General features: G+C 51.0%; 1 protein-coding gene across 1 annotated transcript in view; it reads right to left on the bottom strand.

Moving 5' to 3' along the window:
• The window catches only part of LOC147702040 (uncharacterized), a 598885-nt gene extending 581611 nt beyond the window's left edge, over nucleotides 1-17274 (bottom strand). The window contains exon 1 of the mRNA XM_086928742.1: nucleotides 17210-17274. The gene's annotated coding sequence lies outside the window, so the exon portion shown is untranslated. The remainder of the gene's footprint in view (nucleotides 1-17209) is intronic.
• Between the last annotated feature and the right edge of the window lie 1749 nt (nucleotides 17275-19023).

Here is a 19023-nt window from a genome sequence, read left to right as displayed (position 1 = left end):
ATTACTGGGGACCAAAACGAGACTATTGCGATTTTACTTTGACCTCGCTTTGGGAATGATACTAGGTCGATGTCACTGCTTGTCATCGATTGAAGAGTTTTTATATTCTGTAAAAGGTGAAGAATCCTGCTTCTATTAAGAGGGATGTTGTCAGTGGGAAATAGTTCTTCAAATTGTAGAACCTTAGATTGTGTGTCATTCCTGCAGTCATTTTCCTTTTCAGAGAAAGCTTCATCAGCATTTTCATATGTTGTCGTAATAGCTGTGTTTAATGGGAGATATACATCCGCCTTTGGGTTCAAGGATTTCTTTCTATCAATACTTGTACCTTTGGGGGATTCTTCTTTTATATTCCTACATGGCGTACTTTTCTCGTCGTTTTTCTCCTGTAGTTCTTTTTGTGGTATTATAATTTTTTGAAATTTCAGTTTACGTGCTTGCTTTTTATGAATCCTTCTCATAGGTTTTTTCTTCCTTTTATTTTTTCCCTTTAGCGTAACTTCCTTAGTAGAGTTTGGTGTCATTTCTCCTGAAGATATTTCAGATTTAATTTCTACATTTGATTCCTCGACTTCTTTTACAGAGTCTTTGTCGAATCTTTCAGTTCCCATTTTTTTGTTGAAAATCGGGAATTGTTTTTGCTTTTTTGGGGGGTTTTCTCTAAACAAACGTTTCAAGGAGTATAAAGTGGATTCATTAAAAGGTTCCTTTTTATCCCTATTGTCAGTTGTTTTAAAGTCATCATCTGATGTCTGAGTAGAAGAGTGGCAATTGCTTTGCTTGTTATCATTTTCTTGTCGTCGGTTGGTATCCTCTAGTTTTCCTTCTGTGTTTTTGGAGGAGTCCTTTTTCTTTTTCTCTTCTACTAAAAACTTCAGAATGCCAATTTGGACATCCAAAGTTTGGTCAGAGTTTTCAAGGATGTTACCTAAAAAGGAGAGAACTGATTCGAGAATTTCTTGTAGTGTAAAAAAAGCCTTGGATAGGGGACTAGAAGATTTTTCAAGATTATTGTTTTCTATTAAAAAGGGATCCAAACGGGAATCTTGTTCATGTATAGAAAGTTTTTTTGTGACTGTATTTGTTGACTTTAGTTCTGGACCGTTTTCTTCTGCTTTTTGGTTGGATATACATAAGTCTTTTAGTGTTAAAGGGCTCCCATTACCCTTTATCAAGAGTATATCAGAGTTCAAACTTTTTTGTTCTGCTGTCAAATTAAGAATACTCAGGTCTTCTGTTTTGTGTATACCCTCGTGGTTTTTTATAGGCGTTGATGATTTCACCGCACTAGAATTGGAGTTTTCAAGTTGTTGTACTATTGCTGTATAAGTAGACTTATTATTAAACACAATATCGCTGACATTATGAGACAGATGGGGGGATGCCGATAAACAAGATCGATCTTCCAGACTCCCTGATTTATTATTTTCAATGGCAGACATTGTTTTTTCCGGTTTCTTTTTTGCTGGTAAAGACGAGAAGTATTCACTGATTGCTGGGGTCAGGCTGTTGCGGCCAGCTTTTATTCCCTTATCAGTGGATTTTCTAACAGCTTCCTCAGTTCCCATTCGTTTCATGAAGATTGTTCGCGAGCGTAGTTTCTTTAGACCCATTTGTGAGGAGACCGTGCCACTTCTATCGCAAGAGAGGTAGAGAGGGAAGATTGTTACCTTACTTCGATGTTCTGACTCTGCGATAATCACTATATGTTTTTAGGGCGTAGATGTTATTGTGTTGGCCCGTCCCGTCCTCGGTCGTCCCCGGACGGCCACAGACGGCCCGCCCTTTGCCCGGGCTTCGCCCGGCGTCCCGCGCGCTTCCCGCTTAGCGTGGAGGGTGTGTCTTAAATAGGAGGAGCAGGGGGCGGGAAGAGACTCCAGGTGCGCTCAGGTCTCCACGCGCTGTACCCTGGGTCTCGCAGTCCCAGCCCCTGTCAGGCAGCCTCCGACGTGTAGAAGTGAAGGAGCCTGTCTCCTAGGCTTCACGGAGCAACAGGCAGTGAGAGGGCGAGAGAGGTCTCTGCAGGCAGAAGCGCACAAAGCAGCTACGAGCGGCACCCGCGAAGCGGGGGCCGCGAGCTGTAATAGCGCTATCAGCCAATCAGGTTGAAGCAGGCAATCAGCTGAGGCGGAGCAGGGGCGGGAAGAGACTCCAGGTGCGCTCAGGTCTCCACGCGCTGTGCCCTGGGTCTCGCAGTCCCAGCCCCTGTCAGGCAGCCTCCGACGTGTAGAAGTGAAGGAGCCTGTCTCCTAGGCTTCACGGAGCAACAGGCAGTGAGAGGGCGAGAGAGGTCTCTGCAGGCAGAAGCGCACAAAGCAGCTACGAGCGGCACCCGCGAAGCGGGGGCCGCGAGCTGTAATAGCGCTATCAGCCAATCAGGTTGAAGCAGGCAATCAGCTGAGGCGGAGCAGGGGCGGGAAGAGACTCCAGGTGCGCTCAGGTCTCCACGCGCTGTACCCTGGGTCTCGCAGTCCCAGCCCCTGTCAGGCAGCCTCGGACGTGTAGAAGTGAAGGAGCCTGTCTCCTAGGCTTCACGGAGCAACAGGCAGTGAGAGGGCGAGAGAGGTCTCTGCAGGCAGAAGCGCACAAAAGCAGCTACGAGCGGCTCCCGCGAAGCGGGGGCCGCGAGCTGTAATAGCGCTATCAGCCAATCAGGTTGAAGCAGGCAATCAGCTGAGGCGGAGCAGGGGCGGGAAGAGACTCCAGGTGCGCTCAGGTCTCCACGCGCTGTACCCTGGGTCTCGCAGTCCCAGCCCCTGTCAGGCAGCCTCCGACGTGTAGAAGTGAAGGAGCCTGTCTCCTAGGCTTCACGGAGCAACAGGCAGTGAGAGGGCGAGAGAGGTCTCTGCAGGCAGAAGCGCACAAAAGCAGCTACGAGCGGCACCCGCGAAGCGGGGGCCGCGAGCTGTAATAGCGCTATCAGCCAATCAGGTTGAAGCAGGCAATCAGCTGAGGCGGAGCAGGGGCGGGAAGAGACTCCAGGTGCGCTCAGGTCTCCACGCGCTGTGCCCTGGGTCTCGCAGTCCCAGCCCCTGTCAGGCAGCCTCCGACGTGTAGAAGTGAAGGAGCCTGTCTCCTAGGCTTCACGGAGCAACAGGCAGTGAGAGGGCGAGAGAGGTCTCTGCAGGCAGAAGCGCACAAAGCAGCTACGAGCGGCACCCGCGAAGCGGGGGCCGCGAGCTGTAATAGCGCTATCAGCCAATCAGGTTGAAGCAGGCAATCAGCTGAGGCGGAGCAGGGGCGGGAAGAGACTCCAGGTGCGCTCAGGTCTCCACGCGCTGTACCCTGGGTCTCGCAGTCCCAGCCCCTGTCAGGCAGCCTCCGACGTGTAGAAGTGAAGGAGCCTGTCTCCTAGGCTTCACGGAGCAACAGGCAGTGAGAGGGCGAGAGAGGTCTCTGCAGGCAGAAGCGCACAAAGCAGCTACGAGCGGCCAACTAACTAAGTGAATCTATATCCAATTTATAGACAAAGTCAAAAAACAACCAGGAGCAAGAACCCCCAAGGAGTGACACATTTCGAAAATAGCAGAAATTAATTCAAACTATCACAAAACAAAACTGAATTCTTGATTCCTTATGTCGTTATGTGCTCCTTAATTGTGCCGACGCGTTTCAAATCCAGAAACACCAATTCCCAGATTCTCATCAGGGCTTTGTCACTTTCTATACAAGGTGTAGACAGGGTTCTTTGCAGCAGGCAAATTAACCCTCTGCACTACATTACGATGAGTCAAAACCTCCACAAGACTAAACTCCAGTTTCTCTCCAGGAAGAACATTAATCACCAGAGTTATCGTTACATTTTTATTGATGCCTGAAAATTGCTGAAGCAAGGAACGTGGCAGCAGGTGGTTATAAAATGATAATATACTTCTAAACCTGGTAACCCCTCCCCAAGTCAGCGCCCAGTGCAATGGCACCGATCGTACCGCCCTAGAGCTGGCCCTGATGCTGGAAGTACTGATAAATTCAACCCAGAAACCCATCCAGTCCATGTACTTTCTTCATTTTAAGGGAATAATAGTTTTCGTAACTTTAACTGGCTCAATCGGTTTATTAAGAGCATCTAAGTACTTATCCGCTAGCCTGGGAAGGTGAAGTAGGTCCTGTAACATGTTGCAAGCCTCTATATTATCCCTATGCCCTGTGGAAGGTGGATTATTCAAGTCCTTATATAAGAACTGGAAAGCAATTTTTGAGTAATCAACCTGCAGTCCATCATTCTTATCTTTAATGGCTGGGATATAAATGGATTTTTGAAGAATCCATAAGGGTTGAAGTAAAGAGTCTACCAGCCTTGTTATGCTCCAAAGGATTTGGGGATTTAGATTTAGATAACTATTTGTGATCTCTTTCACTTAAGATTTTGTTTGACTTATATTTAAAATGTTTTAATCTGACCATATTTTAGGGGTCTAGTTTTAGTTTTCTATCATTCTCCAGATTTTTATTCTGCGTCTGTAAAAGGTTCAGTCGTGCTTTTAAACGTTTATTTTTTGTTGCAGAGCATCTCTCCTCTAGTAGTCCCATTCATCGCATCCCAGATTGTCTCAATGTCCATATCTAGAGTTTATTATCATGAAAGAATTGAGATATATAACAGGAGATTCAATTGTTTGAGTCCTGGTCTGATAATAGGGTATTGTTCATTCTCCATGAGCAGCTTTTAGTATGTTGTATAGAGAGATTAATGGTTGGTGTAATGCACATAATCTGATATGAGGATTGGTCCTATCGTGGGATCAGAGGCTGTGAGGACTAGGACTACAATTTTACTGGAGAAGTGTGGCTCAATGGTTAGAGCGGCAGACCCTGATGCAGAGGTCTGGTCCGGGACCAGGGTTCAATTCCCCGCCTCAGCGGGTCTTGGGCTCAAAAATTCCACGGACCTGATAATACTCGCCTCAGTGCCTATTCCAATCATGGAGTCCCACTCTGCAATCTGGGCAATAGCTTGCCTAATCTCCACAATGGCCCCCACAACGCTAAGGATGCCTGGCCTCCACCTTGGGGGTGCCCAGGAGTGGACGCCTCACAGGGAAAGCCAGGATGGGTTCCACAATGGTATTCGTACAAGCGCCTTGAGACCCTTGCGGGTGAGTAGTGCGCTATACAAGTATCAGTTTACATTTACATTTACATATAATCAATTCTAGACGAAGTGTTGTGAGAATAAAATGTGAAATCACTGCCCATCAGTTTGTGTAGTCTCCATATATCAACCAAATAGCTTTCTTCACATAGGGTATGCATACGTCTTTGCAATCAATCAATCAATCAGAGAACTTGTAAAGCGTGCTACGTACCCGTGAGGGTCTCAAAGCACTGGAGGGTGGGGGGGGGGGTGGGTTGGTGCTTTTGCTGCTCAGGTTTTGAGGAGCCTTCTGAAGGTGAGCAGGTCCTGGGTCTGTCGTGGGTGGGTGGGGAGGGTGTTCCAGGTCTTGGCAGCGAGGAATGTGAAGGATCTGCCGCTGGCGGTCGTGCGTTGGATGCGTGGGACAGCGGCGATGTCGAGGCTGGCGGAGCGGAGCTGGCGGGCAGGGGTGTAGAAAATTGAGTCTGTCGTTCAGGTAGGCTGGTCCGGCGTTGTGGAGTGCTTTGTGTGCGTGGGTGAGGAGTTTGAAAGTGATGCTCTTGTTGACGGGGAGCCAGCGTAGGTCTCTTAGGTGGCAGGTGATGTTGTAGCTGCGGCGGGGGACGTTGAGGATCAGTCGGGCTGATGCGTTCTGGATGCGTTGTAGTCATTGCAGGTGTTTGGCCAGGATTCCTGCGTAGAGTGCGTTGCCGTAGTCCAATCTGCTGCTGACAAGGGCTTGGGTCACTGTTTTTCTTGTTTCGGTCAGGATCCATTTGTAGATCCTGCGAAGCATGCAGAGGGTTGTTGTAGCAGGAGGAGGAGATGGCGTTGACCTGCTTCGACATGGAGATGGAGGAGTGGAGGATGAATCCTAGGTTTCGTGCATGGTCCGTGGGTGTTGGAGCTGCTCCCAGTGCAGTCGGCTACCAGGAGTCGTCCTATGCAGAGGGGGTGGGACCTAGGATGAGGACCTCAGTCTTGTCCGAGTTCAGTTTCAGACAGCTGTTCCTCATCCACTTGGCGACAGCCTTCATTCCCTTGTGGAGGTTGTTTTTGGCAGTGTGCGGGTCCTTGGTGAGGGAGAGGATGAGCTGGGTGTTGTCGGCATAGGAAATGATGTTCAGGTCGTGCTGACGGGCCACTTGTGCGAGGGGGGCCATGTAGACATTGAACAGGGTAGGGCTGAGGGAGGAGCCCTGGGATATGCCGCAGATGATGTTAGTGGCTTCGGAGTGGAAGGGCGGGAGGCGGACTCTCTGGGTTGTGCCGGAGAGGAAGGACGTGGCCCAGTCCAGGGCCTTTTTCTGGATACCGGCTTCTTGGAGATGTGTTCTTAGTGTGCGGTGGCAGACCGTGTTGAAGGCGGCCAACAGGTCCAGGAGGATGAGGGCTTAAGTTCTGCCATTGTCTAGCTGGCGCCTGATGTCATCTGTGGCGGCGATGAGGGCGGTCTCGGTGCTGTGGTTGCATCTGAATCCGGACTGGGATGGGTCTAGGAAGTTGTTGTCCTCGAGGTGGCGGGTCAGATGCATGTTGGTGATTTTTTTGATGACCTTCACTGAGAAGGGGAGCAGGGAGATGGGCCGGAAGTTATTGAGGTCTTTGGGGTCCACCTTGGGCTTCTTGAGGAGGGCTTTTACTTCGGCATGCTTCCAGATTTCCGGGAATGTTGCTGTGTTGAAGGAGATGTTGATGATCTTCCGCAGTTGGGGTGCGAGGGTTGCGGCAGCTTTGTTGAAGACGTGGTGTGGGCAGGGGTCTGACGGAGACCCTGAGTGGATGGAGTTCATGATCTTGCGTGTCTCTTTGTCGTTGACGTGGGACCAGAAGGTCAGCTGGTTGGTGCAGGTGGTGTTCGGGGGTGAATATTTGTGAGCGGGGCGGGTGAGGAGTTGAAGCTGTCGTGGATGTCGGCGATCTTGCGATGGAAGAAGGTGGCCAGTGAGTTGCACAGGTCTTGCGAGGGTGGGATGTCGTTGGTGTTGGCGCTGGGGTTGGAGAGTTCCTTCACTATGTTGAAAAGTTCTTTGATGTCTTGTGCATTGTTGTCCAGTCTGGCTTTGAAGGACAATCTTTTGGCTGTTCTGATGAGGTGGTGATGTCTGCGCATTGCGTCCCTGTGGGCTGCGTGGCTGTCAGGTGCGCGGTTGTGGGGCCATATCTTCTCCAGCTTCCAGCATGCTCGTTTGGAGATCTGGAGCTCTTTGGTGAACTAGGCGGCTTTCTTGCTGGGATGGTTGGTAGACGATTTCTTGATTGGTGCTAGGGTGTTGGCTCAGTCGTCGATCCACTGTCTGAAATTTCGGGTGGCGGCGTCTGTGTCGGTGGGTGGGTTCTGGGTGAGGGTGGAGGTCAGTTGGTTCTCTGTAACTTTGCTCCAGCAGCGGCGAGGCAGCTGTTGGGTGCAGTGGTGCGTGGTTGGTTTTTTGAAGGTGAAGTGGATGCATCGGTGGTCAGTCCAGTGGAGTTCAGTGGTGTGGTTGAAGGCAACGTGGGTGCTTGTGGTGAAGACAGGGTTGAGAGTGTGGCCGGCGGCATGGGTGGGTTCGGTGACGAGTTGTCGGAGGCCGATGTTGGCGAGGTTGTCGATCAGGGCGGTGGAGTTTGCGTTGTTGTTGTTCTCGAGGTGGAAGTTCATGTCCCTGAGGAGAATGTAGTCCGTGGAGGCGAGTGCGTGGGTGCTGGCGAGGTCAGCGATGGAGTCGCTGAAGAGGGCCGGGGTCCGGGGGTCTGTAGATGAGTGTTCCTCTGAGGGTGGTGTTGGGGTTGGTGTGGGTCCGGAAGTGAAGGTGTTCGGTGGAGATGAGGGAGTCGTCTGCGAGGGTGTGGACCTGGAGGGTGGATTTGTGGATGATGGCTATTCCTCCTCCCATCCCGTTGGTGCGGTCTCTGCGGGAGATCTTGTATCCGTCCGGGATGGCTATGGCGATGTCAGGTGCTGAGGAGTCGTTCCACCATGTCTGGGGTGGAGGTGTCGAGCAGGTCCCAGAGCTCAACGGCATGTTTGCGTGCGGAGCGGGTGTTGAGGAGTATGTAGCGGTAGGGGTTGGACCCGGTCCTTGTAGGTTTGGTGGTTCTGTTGCAGGTGAAGTTGCAGGTGTGGCAGGAGAAGGGTCCGTGGGTGCGTTTTGGGGTGGCCTAGAAGCAGCGGTGGTCTCGGCCGGTGTTAAGTGCGTGGAGGGTGTTGGAGTCGTATCTAAGTCAGGCAGTGTGGAGTACGCAAGGTCCAGGGGTTCTGGCGCTGGGTGCGGTCTAGGAGCGGACGGGTGCAGACGGGCTTGCCTTTGGAGCGCCCGCTGCGTGCATCCACTGCGCGTCCGGGCAGCGAATGCCATTTGAGGCAAGGAGGGTGGGAGGAGCAGCTGGGAAGCGGGGTGGTGGGGCCGTGGGGGAAGCGGCGGGAAATACAGCGGTCACAGAATCAAAACAGGGGGTTGGGGTGGGGGGGGAGCAGGGGGCTACAACGGAAAACCAAGAGCGCGGTAGAGACCAAGGGAGGCGAACAGTCAGGGGGGGAGAAAATACAGTTAAGCACAATTTACAAAACCAAAAGTCTGCGGTGATCCTGGGCACAGGAGGATCGAACCCGCACTAGGAGAGAGCGCACAAGCGATGTTCGTCAGTAGGGGAGTGATCAGGCCCTTAAGCAGGGTCCGATGTCACCCCTACCGTCGGGCAGCGGCCATTTAAATGAGGCAAGGAGGGTGGGAGGAGCAGCTGGGAGGCGGGAGCGGGCGGCGGGGGTGTGGCCGCGGGGTCAGCGGCGGGAAATACAGCGGTCACAGAATCAGAACAGGGGGGTGGGGGGGAGCAGGGGGCTACAACGGAAAACCAAGAGCGTGGTAGAGACCAATGGAGGCGAAAGATCAGGGGGAGAAAATACAGTTAAGCACAATGTACAAACCAACAGGTCAGGTCAGCCCCCTGCTGCCAGATAGCCCCACCAGCTAAGTGCCTGCTCCTGTGTGGCGCGTGTTCTTTCGCCAGCTGCCTGCCTCGGATCACTGCCGTGACCCGGGTCAGACAATGCACTTTGTTTTAACTCCTCGATTCTACATTCTGTTTCTCTGTCTTTAAGGATTGTTTGTGCCTTTTTTGCCCCATCGACTCCTTGATTCCACATTTCTGTTTCTCTATCTTCTGTATTGTTGTGCCCTTTATTTGCCCATTTTCGCTCTCGTGTCCCCCACCCCACTTTCTCCCTCTCGTCCTGCTCCTTCTTCGCCGCTAACCCTGAAGCCACGCCCCCCTCGTCGCTCCGCTCCCACCTCCCAGCTGCTCCTCCCTCCCTCCACTCCTTATATGGTGGCCACTGTCCGGCTACAGGAGTGACCTCTGACCCTGCTTGCAGGTCAAGTCACCCCCCTGCTGCCGGACAGCCCCACCACCTGCGGTTTCAGGCTATCAGCCGTCATCAGCCAGGATAGCTTGACTCCAGTGGTGTGGAGAGCACGGGACTCACGTCTGAGAATACCCATCCCACTCGGGGTGACAAATGCAAAAACAACAGTTGATGGACAGAATGCAGAACAATGTCATACATTCACCCAAGTCCATCACCACCCCCTTTTGTACCACTTTGTTCGCCATAAGTTGGCAGGGTATGCTGAAACGTGAGTCCCTTTACTCACTTTGCCACTGGATTCAAGCAAGCCTGGCTGAAGACGGCTGTAATGCCAGAAACCGGTCCTAGGAGGCTTGTTTCCGGTCCAGGGAAGGCATGGCTTGGCAGTTTGGGCTACACTGTTCCCATGAGGCACAGGGTCAGACTGATTTGCATATGGCCATGTCTGAACTGGGGTGGCAGAGTGGGCTAAAGAACAGTGATGGATTAAACCCAGATCTGTTGACTGGGTGTGAGTGTTTGATTGGTTCAGATGCTCCGTCCATCACCACCCCCTTTTGTACAGCTTTGTTCGCCATAAGTTGGCAGGGTATGCTCAGACGTGAGTCCCTTGCTCACTTTGCCACTGGATTCAAGCAAGCCTGGCTGAAGACGGCTGTAATGCCAAAAACCGGTCCTAGGAAGCTTGTTTCCGGTCCAGGGAAGGCATGCCTTGGCAGTTCGGGCTGGACTGTTCCCATGAGGTACAGGGTCAGACTGATTTGCATATAGCCATGTCTGAACTGGGGTGGCAGAGTGGGCTAAAGAACTGTGATGGATTAAACCCAGATCTGTTGACTGGGTGTGAGTGTTTGAGTGGTTCAGATGGTCCTTCCATCACCACCCGCCTTTTGTACAGCTTTGTTCGCCATAAGTTGGAAGGGTAGGCTCAGACGTGAGTCCCTTGCTCACTTTGCCACTGGATTCAAGCAAGCCTGGCTGAAGACGGCTGTAATGCCAGAAACCGGTCCTAGGAAGCTTGTTTCTGGTCCAGGGAATGCATGGCTTGGCAGTTCGGGCTGGACTGTTCCCATGAGGCCCAGGGTCAGACTGATTTGCATATGGCCATGTCTGAACTGGGGTGGCAGATTGGGCTAAAGAACGGTGTTGGATTAAACCCAGATCTGTTGACTGGGTGTGAGTGTTTGATGGCTTCGCCACCTTCTTTTGTACCGCTTAGATTGAAGGTAGGCATATTAGGTCTAACACTTGCCAGGTAAGTGGGTGAGGGAGACTTTATTTGCATTGAAAATTATGTGACTGAAAAAGGTACAAAAGGCGTCCTGCGGCATTACTCAGGCAGGAAGCTTAAAAGCACATTCATGGCAGCAGGAGAGAGACTTCAGGGACCTGACCATACTTTTCTGCAAATGCCCATATGATAAAGAAGTGATGATACAATTAAAGATCTGCAAGCATTGAGGAGTCATAAGGGGGCACGACTTGTCAATAAAAAATAAGCAAACAAACAGTATTCCTCACATATGATGGGACTTCCAAATGCAAGACACGTTTCTCACTTAAGTTGGACACTAAGGCAATCTCCACACAGGTCTATATTCATAAATGCAGTGGTGGAAATCCGCTTGAGACCAGAGCTCTGGCTCTAGGCGTCCATTACCTTTGGGCATTAGCCACAACACCCCTGCGATAATTTCTAAGGGTTAAAAATGAATGTTTGAGCCTGGCAAAAAGTTGTATTTGCCTATTGAAATTACAGTTTAAAATGGCACTAGAGGCTGCAGTGGGGGGCAGCCGAGCCACGAGGTCTGCCCCCCGGGCAGTTTTGAGAGGGGGAGGGAGGCGAGACATGGGAGCAGTCATTTTGCCATTTTGGGCTGGCTGGGAATAGCCCAGAGGCAGCCCAACGTTAAGTTTTATAGCCCAAGTATAAAGGGGGCTGCCCGCGTTTTCCCAGCCACCATTTTAGGTATTGAAACCTGGTGGCTGGGAGCGGAGAGTAGGTTTTAGTCCATTTGTCTAGCGAGGAATTGTTTCTGCATCGTTTTCGTAGCGTTTTTGAGGCGGTATTTACAGCGGAGTCGAGGATGGAGGCACAAGGGGATTTTAGAGTATTGGAGGGCATCCGCCTGCTGAGCGAGGTGGGGCGGATGGACGTCCTGGTGGGCCCAGTGGCCGCGACGCGCCCGCCGCGGCGCGCTGTGGCAGATGTGGCGGCGGCGATTCTTGCCTGCTCGCCGCCATGGAAAGCCGCAAAGTTGCAGGTGGGTGCTGGGGGCAGCACCAATACCAGGAGCACGGCCCAAGGTCTGGTGGGGGGGGCAGGGCAGTCGCCGCGGCTGAGGCGCGCTGGTAAAGGCGCCTCGCTGCGGGAGCGCCAAGCTCCTAAGAAAGAAGTAGAGCGCAGGAACGTGCCGAGGGTAGAGTGGGCCCCGGGGAAAGAGCCCGGGCAGCGCCGTGACGCGCGGGATCTCCCCAGCACGCCTGCTGACGGCGGGGACATCCCACAGAAGGGCAGGGACTCGGCCAGTAGGCAGCAGGCGGGGAGGAAGTCTGTGGGGGGGCGGGGTGAAGGGGGGGGAGTGGGAAGAGCGATACAACGGGTGCTGGGTGGGGGGGCAAGAGGACACAGAAGAGTGCAGGGCCCTTAGAAGGGGGGCAGGTAGGGGGACTACAGCAGAGGGTGAGGAGGGGGAGCCCCTCTCCTGCCAGACAGGAGGTCAGTTTGGAGGGGGAGGGGCAGGAAGAAGGTCGGGGGGGCTGTAAAGGGGCAGCGGGTGGGTGATTTGGGTGGGTCGTGGGGGTGGAGACAGGAACTGGGTAGGAAGGGGTGGGTCTCCCCGTTATTGATAGAATCGGGGGACGGGGACCAGGATTGGGAGGGCTTAGATGTTTTTGATTCCTGGGGGGAGGGGGCGAGAGAGGCACAGTGTTCGTCAGGGGGCAGGGCAGAGAGGGGGGGAGGCGGCGGCGTCAAGGGGCGAGCGGGCGGGGGGTCAGGGTGAAGGGGAGGTGGTGGGGAGTTCCCCGGAGGCAGTGGGGTCTGGAGTTGGGGAGCTAGCGTGGAGCAAGGAAGAGGATGTGGAGGAGGTAGGGGGGACGCAGGATAGGGGGAAGGGGGTCGGGGGGCCGCGCAGTGGCAGGGACCCAGCACATCAGCAGTACCGTTTTTATTGCAGGGGGATGTTCGGCGCGGGGCTGCAGACTTGGCCAGGCTTTGTGCGGCGGAACGGCGTCAAGGTGAAGGGAGGGCCGTGCCCCTTGCGGCAGGCTCGGAGTCAGCGAGGGAACACGACATGGCTGACAACCCAAAGGCCACTGGCGGGCTCGCTGGCCCATCCCCCCACAGGGCCCCCACGGCTTGGGGACCAGCGGCGGACAGGGAGCAGCACTGAAGAGGACTGTTTTGTGTGGAATGGTGGTAGAGAGGGGTCGGGGACCTCTGGTAGGGTGCAGTCGGTGCCTCCGCTGGCTAGCCAGGTGTATAGGTGGGGCGGGTGGAACTACAGGAAGGTGACGAGGAGATTTTGGAGAAAGGGGAAATACGGGATGGAGAGGGCGGACGGGGGTCCGGTAACGGTGTGAGTTCTTTCTTGCAGGTGTCACGGGGCATGGGTGCTGCGGCGGCCAGACACAATCCAGGGACAGGTCGGCGCCAGAGCGTAGCGGCGTGGAGCACCACGGGGAGGCGTTGGTGCCAGGTAAATGCAATGCTGCGACGCGCATGGTGTCAGTGGGGGTGGGGGAAGGGGGTGTGGCGGATAAGAGTGTGGGCTCAGAGGAGGTTTTGTTGGTGCCTGAGGGGAAAGGTGCACAGGAGGGGTCGGCACTGACGGCCGGGGTGACGTCGGGACCCGGGGGAGCACGGCGGGGCGGCGGCGGCAGACAACGGGGCGGCGAAGGTAGAGAGCAAGGAGCTGAAAATAAAGCAGCTCCCCTAAATGGGGGTCACAAAGCTGCTGGGGGCGCATTTAATGGCCAAAGAGAAGATATGGAAAGGGGAATATGTGGAACTATTGAAATTGCTGCACCGCGAGGTCAGGTCGAAGGAGGGGTCGAAGGAGAAGGAATATGAGCTGCAGAAGTGGCCGAGGGTGCCCTTGACGATTGAGAATTGGACGGCGGCATTTTTAATTTTTGCGAGTGTCTATTGCGAGAAATTCCCTGAGCTCTCGGTGTCCATGTTCAAATATATGGACGTTATACGGAAGGCGCAGATCACGGGGGTGGTTACGCGTGGGCACAGTATGATGAGGAGTCTCGGGCCCGGATGGCGTGGGATCCGGAGGCAAAGTGGGGGGAGCTGGATTGCGACCTCTGGCAGCACACAATGGGGCTGGCGGGGTCAGGCAAGGCTATTTTTACCGCCAGTGGTTTGCCGATAGTGTATCAGCCCTTTCAGGGACGCCCCACCCGTGGGTGGGTGGGGGCAGGTGCCAAGATCCAGCCCGGAGCGGCAGGCGCCTGTTGGGATTTTAACAGAGGAGTCTGTGCCAGGGAGAATTGCCGTTTTAAGCACGAATGCTCAGGTTGCGGTAGGTACGGACACCCAGTGGTACGTTGTTGCGGCCCCACACGACAGCAGAGGGGGTCACAGGCGCCGGGTGGAAGCACGCATCCTGGAGCCGCCCAACAGGCGGGCAGCGGGCGAGGGGGTCGGGGCGCTGGGACCCAGGGCTCGTACTCCCATTAAGTTGGAGCAGTTGACGGTGGCCCTGCGTACATACCCGGACGTGGGGGCCGCCGAGTGCTTGCGAGCCGGTTTTCGGGCGGGGTTTCGGGTAGGTTAAGCGGGGCCGCGGCGGAGGCGTTGGGCGGACAGTCTGCGGTCGGCGAGGGAGCATCCGGAGGAGGTGCATATTAAATTAGACAATGAGGTCATGGAGGGCCGCATGGTGGGTCCTTTCGCGGATTGGCCGTTGGAACACTTGATAGTGTCCCCCATTGGAGTCGTGCCCAAGAAGGAGGCAGGACAGTTCCGCCTCATCCAACATTTGTCATGGCCGGAAGGGGGGTCTTTGAACGACTTCATTGATGAAAATGAGGCCACGGTGTCGTACTCCTCGGTGGAGGCGGCCATGGCTTTGGTGGTGGAAGCAGGCCCGTTGCGAAAATGACTAAATGCGACATCAAATCGGCTTTCTGGCTGTTGTCGGTTCATCCAGACGACTGGTGCCTACTGGGGATGCAGTTTCGCGGCCGCTGGTATGTGGACAAGGCTTTGCCGATGGGCTGCTCGATGTCTTGTGCACTTTTTGAATGTTTTAGCATGTTCCTCCAATGGTTTTTTATGGAACGCGCGGGTCACCAGGGAGTTACGCACTACCTGGATGACTTTTTCTTGGTCGGGCCCCAGACTCCGCGGACTGCCAGGTGGCGCTGGACAGGTTTCAGGAGATCATGGAGGACCTAGGGGTGCCTTTAGCACTGGAAAAGACAGTGGAGCCAGGCACGGCGCTGTCATTTTTGGGCATTGAGCTTGACTCTGTGCGGATGGAGGCAAGGCTGCCGGCGGATAAAAAGCGGCAGATGTTGGGATTGCTGGAAGTGATGGTGGCAAAGCACAAGGTGGCAGTGCTGGACATTCTACTTTATCCTTTTGCTTACACTAGCATGTGGCTAATTAGTTAAACAAGCCTTTGCAATGCAATCGGTCTCGCCTTTGGGAACTTATATGTATTTAGTTATGCAGCACATTAGCCTGGGTGCTGAAACATCTACTGTTCTTTTAACATGGAGGGAAAGTAAGCACCAAACTGTGTGACAAGCCAGGTATGGAAACACATTGAGAAAAATATTGCCTTTCAGCTGGAAATTTTTTAGTCCAAAGCTCTGTTTTTAATATAAAAGCAGGGCCTTCGGTGGTCATATCACTGAAAATACAAGATTTGAAAAAAATATTACTGTCTCCGGGTGCTCGTGGAAGACAATTTCTATGGACTGGAATCTAGAGAATGCTAAAGTGATTCTGGTATTTTACTGACCTCTGCTGGTCGTTTTCGATCAAGAAAGTTGAATAGAGGCAGTTGCCAGAAAAATTGAAAAAGAAAGTCCCTCAGCAAGTAATGAAGGATTAAATCTAGATCTTTGTGACTGGGGGTGAATTTTTGCATTGTTCAGCATTCTGTCCATCATTTGTTCCTTTTGCTTTTGTCGTGCTAAGGGGGAAGGTTATACCCAGACCGGGTACCGTGCTCACTGTGCCACTAGATTCAAGCTAGCTGGGCTGATGAGGGGTGATGTCCTGAAACTGGTCCAGGGAGGATGTTTGCATTGTTCAGCATTCCATCCATCATTTGTTTCTTTTGCTTTGATCTGCTGCCCCAGAATGCCACCATCCCTGTGTTCTTGTCATTTCCCAATGGGTTGCAAATTACGACCTACCTCATTAATATTTATGAGGCAGGTCATTTGCAACGCCTTTGGGTATCGCCTAATGTGCTTATGACACATTAGTACATTCAGTTTTGCAATTCGCAAATTACCAGCCTAAAATAAATCACAATTTTCAACCCACAAAACGGATGCTATTACATAGGTCCCATAGTCCTATATCTTTCTTTAAATTCCTAGCACTTATAAAACACTTTGGTCATGCCTGTGTTTACATGCGTTAGTTTATTAAAGACATACCTATTTAATTTGTCAGTGCTTGTTTCGTTTAACGTTACCACTTTAGATGCATAATTTCAACCCTATGTCTTGATGTCGAACAACAAAGAAACACTCAAAAAGAAACACAGTAGCTTTCCAGGAGTGCCGCAAAGCATGGCACCGTTTATACACAAAGCGTGGCTATGGTTTTACGCTATTTGCAATAAATTGTTTTTCACCGACTATACCGAGAGTTCAGAATTAAAACATTAATTATAAACCAGCAATATTAAAGTTGCATTTTTTAATAACTTTTTGACAATGGTATATTCATCACCAAAATAATGAATACTATTGTTGATCAACTCCATGAGCCAGCCACAATGGGATTGCAATATGTGGCCTACACAGCACACACACATCCGTTCAGAAGGCGCTTGATCATACCAGCATGCTCAAAATAAAATTACTTCTACCTCAGAAGCAGAGTGCAATTTAGGTAGCTTTAAATTTGTGCTAAACATGTCGGATGTCTGAGTTTACCGAAGCTCTTGTGTCTATGAAACTTGAAATGTATCCGTGCAGCTAGCCAGAGATTATATTTCCTATTTTTTGAACATGGTATGTTTTTTTAAGGAATAAAAACCAAATCATACAAATTTAAACAAAATAAACGGTTTATTATGCAAAATGCAAACGGTGCAATAAAATAGGCCGGACAATTAAATATCTCCAAAGTTGTCATTCTAAGCAAGTCGTTTACAATTAGAAATAGATTATAACAAAATAAACCATGCCACGCTTACTTCGAAGTTATTCTGCCGTTTACAGGGAACGTTGCTAAATGATCCTGGCTACAAGCAGTTTTCTCGAGACACCCTAGTGACACGCTTAATTTATAAAGGTATTAATATGAGTTTATTGCTTCTAAGACCATCGCAGCAGCGAAAACAAATGTGACGAATAATTGTTTAGGAGATGTATGGAACGCGCTCGAGCGCACTCCTCGCTGGAGGAAGAGCATTGTCAGATCTCGGGCTTTCAAGAGTGAAATAAAATGGGCTGAAACTGAAATATACATAAAAAGTGGATTGTAAACCAGAAATGCTCTTTCTCTTCGCAACCTAACGCTCACACAGTGCGTCGGTGCCTCCACGAAGTGGCAATTAACGTATACATTAATCAATTGTTACCTCAGCGTGTCCAGTAATCTCTCACACGAACGTCTGTTGCCACTTGACTTTGAAGTGATTCTATTTGGTGTTTACTTAACTCCCAGAGAGCTTAGGGAGGAGACTCAGAGCTACTGAATATGATTTGAATACTATCGGCTGAAGTACAACCCGGCCAAAGGTTCTGAATCATCCCGGTTTCACTTTCTCTTCAGCGGTTACAGCTAATGAAAGTAAAGGGACTTCAGTTAACAAGCATTTGCAATGCAATAGGTCTCGCATTTGCACGAGTTTAAACTAAATGACAATGCCTTGTATTTATGTTTTAAAAACCAAAACTAAAACATAAATAAAAGGCATTGTCATTTACTATGCCAATAGCTCAAACTCGCGTAAATGCTAGACCTGTTGCATTGCAGATGCTTGTAATGTATATTGTACAACTGCTTTTGTGCTCATTTGTAAATTAGTCAAACAGCACCTACATGTGAAAGAGTGTTCTAAGTGTGGTGTTGACAATTAAGCACTGGTGCCCACCAGAAACCACCTTCTGAAATGAAGCACTGCTTTGATTAGGGAAACAGAAACCAGAATTATTATTATTTTTTTAATTTATTTTTTTATTAGAAAATTCATGAGTTATTTGGTCATATCCATTTCCGACATACAATGATCAATGCAAGCTTTCAAGTCAACAAAAATCCCTATACAGAGAACAGAAAACAACCATGATAGCCAAAGCCTAACCCACAACAGGAGAGAGAAAAGAAAAAGAAAAAAAAGAAAGGGATAGGAAATGGTAATGTTGTAAAGCATAATATACAATATTTATTTATTTATTTATTTATGGCATTTGTAGAGCGCTCTGTAACCCTACGGGCATCCTGGCGCTGAAGTGCATATAGATAAAAACTCTGTGGGGACAGGAGAGTGGACATGGTGCTGATCAGAATAGGTTTATTTGTTTTGGTGGGTTTTTTGAGGATTTTTTGGAAAAAGCCAAGTTTTTACCTTTTTCGGAAAGGTCATAAGTTCGTTAGTTTTTCTAATGTCGATAGGGAGGTTGTTCCATAAGTGGGCTGCAGCTATACTGAAAGCTCGTCCCCCACAGGTGGCTTTCTTGATCCGAGGAATGCTGATGAAGTTTAAAGATGAGGATCGAAGAGACTGGGTGGGCTCATACCAATTGAATTTGTTCTGAAGTGGTCGGGGACCTAGCCCGTGAACTGCCCTGAAAACAATACATAGGGATTTAAAGCAGATCCTTTGATGTATGGGCAGCCAGTGTAGGTCAGCCAGGGCAAGAGTGGTAGAAGATCTTCGCTCACGAGAGAGTGCCAGTTTGGCTGCTGCCGCCTGGACACTTTGAAGTCTGTAGATAAGATAGGCAGGGGATTCCAGCAAAAGTGCCTTGCAGTAATCCAGGCGGCTGAGGATAGTACTCCTGACTATGTCGGCTCTAGTCTGTGGGGACAGGAGAGGTAGCAGCCTTCGGAGTCCTCTTAATAGAGCGAAACAGCAGCTGACCTGCTTGTTGACGTTGGTCTCTAGGCTCAGTTTGTTGTTGATAGTGACTCCAAGATTTTTTACTGAGTTCACTGGGGTGGGCGAGTCCCCTAACGGCTGAGGCCAGAAATCTGGTGGTAAACTTTTGGGGATTTTTCCTACTGTGCAATGCAGTATTTCAGTTTTCTCACTGTTAAATTTTAGTGAGTTCTGGTTGAGCCAGAGTGACATTTCCAGCATACAGGTGTGGAATGTTTCCCGTGAGTTTGCTCGAGCTCCATTAAGCGAGAGTATCAGCTGAGTATCATCTGCGTAGTTTGTCACGCTGA

The sequence above is a fragment of the Lissotriton vulgaris genome, chromosome 7, assembly GCF_964263255.1.
Source record: "Lissotriton vulgaris chromosome 7, aLisVul1.2, whole genome shotgun sequence".
In the NCBI taxonomy this organism is placed as follows: Eukaryota; Metazoa; Chordata; class Amphibia; order Caudata; family Salamandridae; genus Lissotriton; species Lissotriton vulgaris.
The sequence above is the reverse complement of the archived record's forward strand: the minus strand, read 5'-3'. Positions and strand labels throughout refer to the sequence as shown.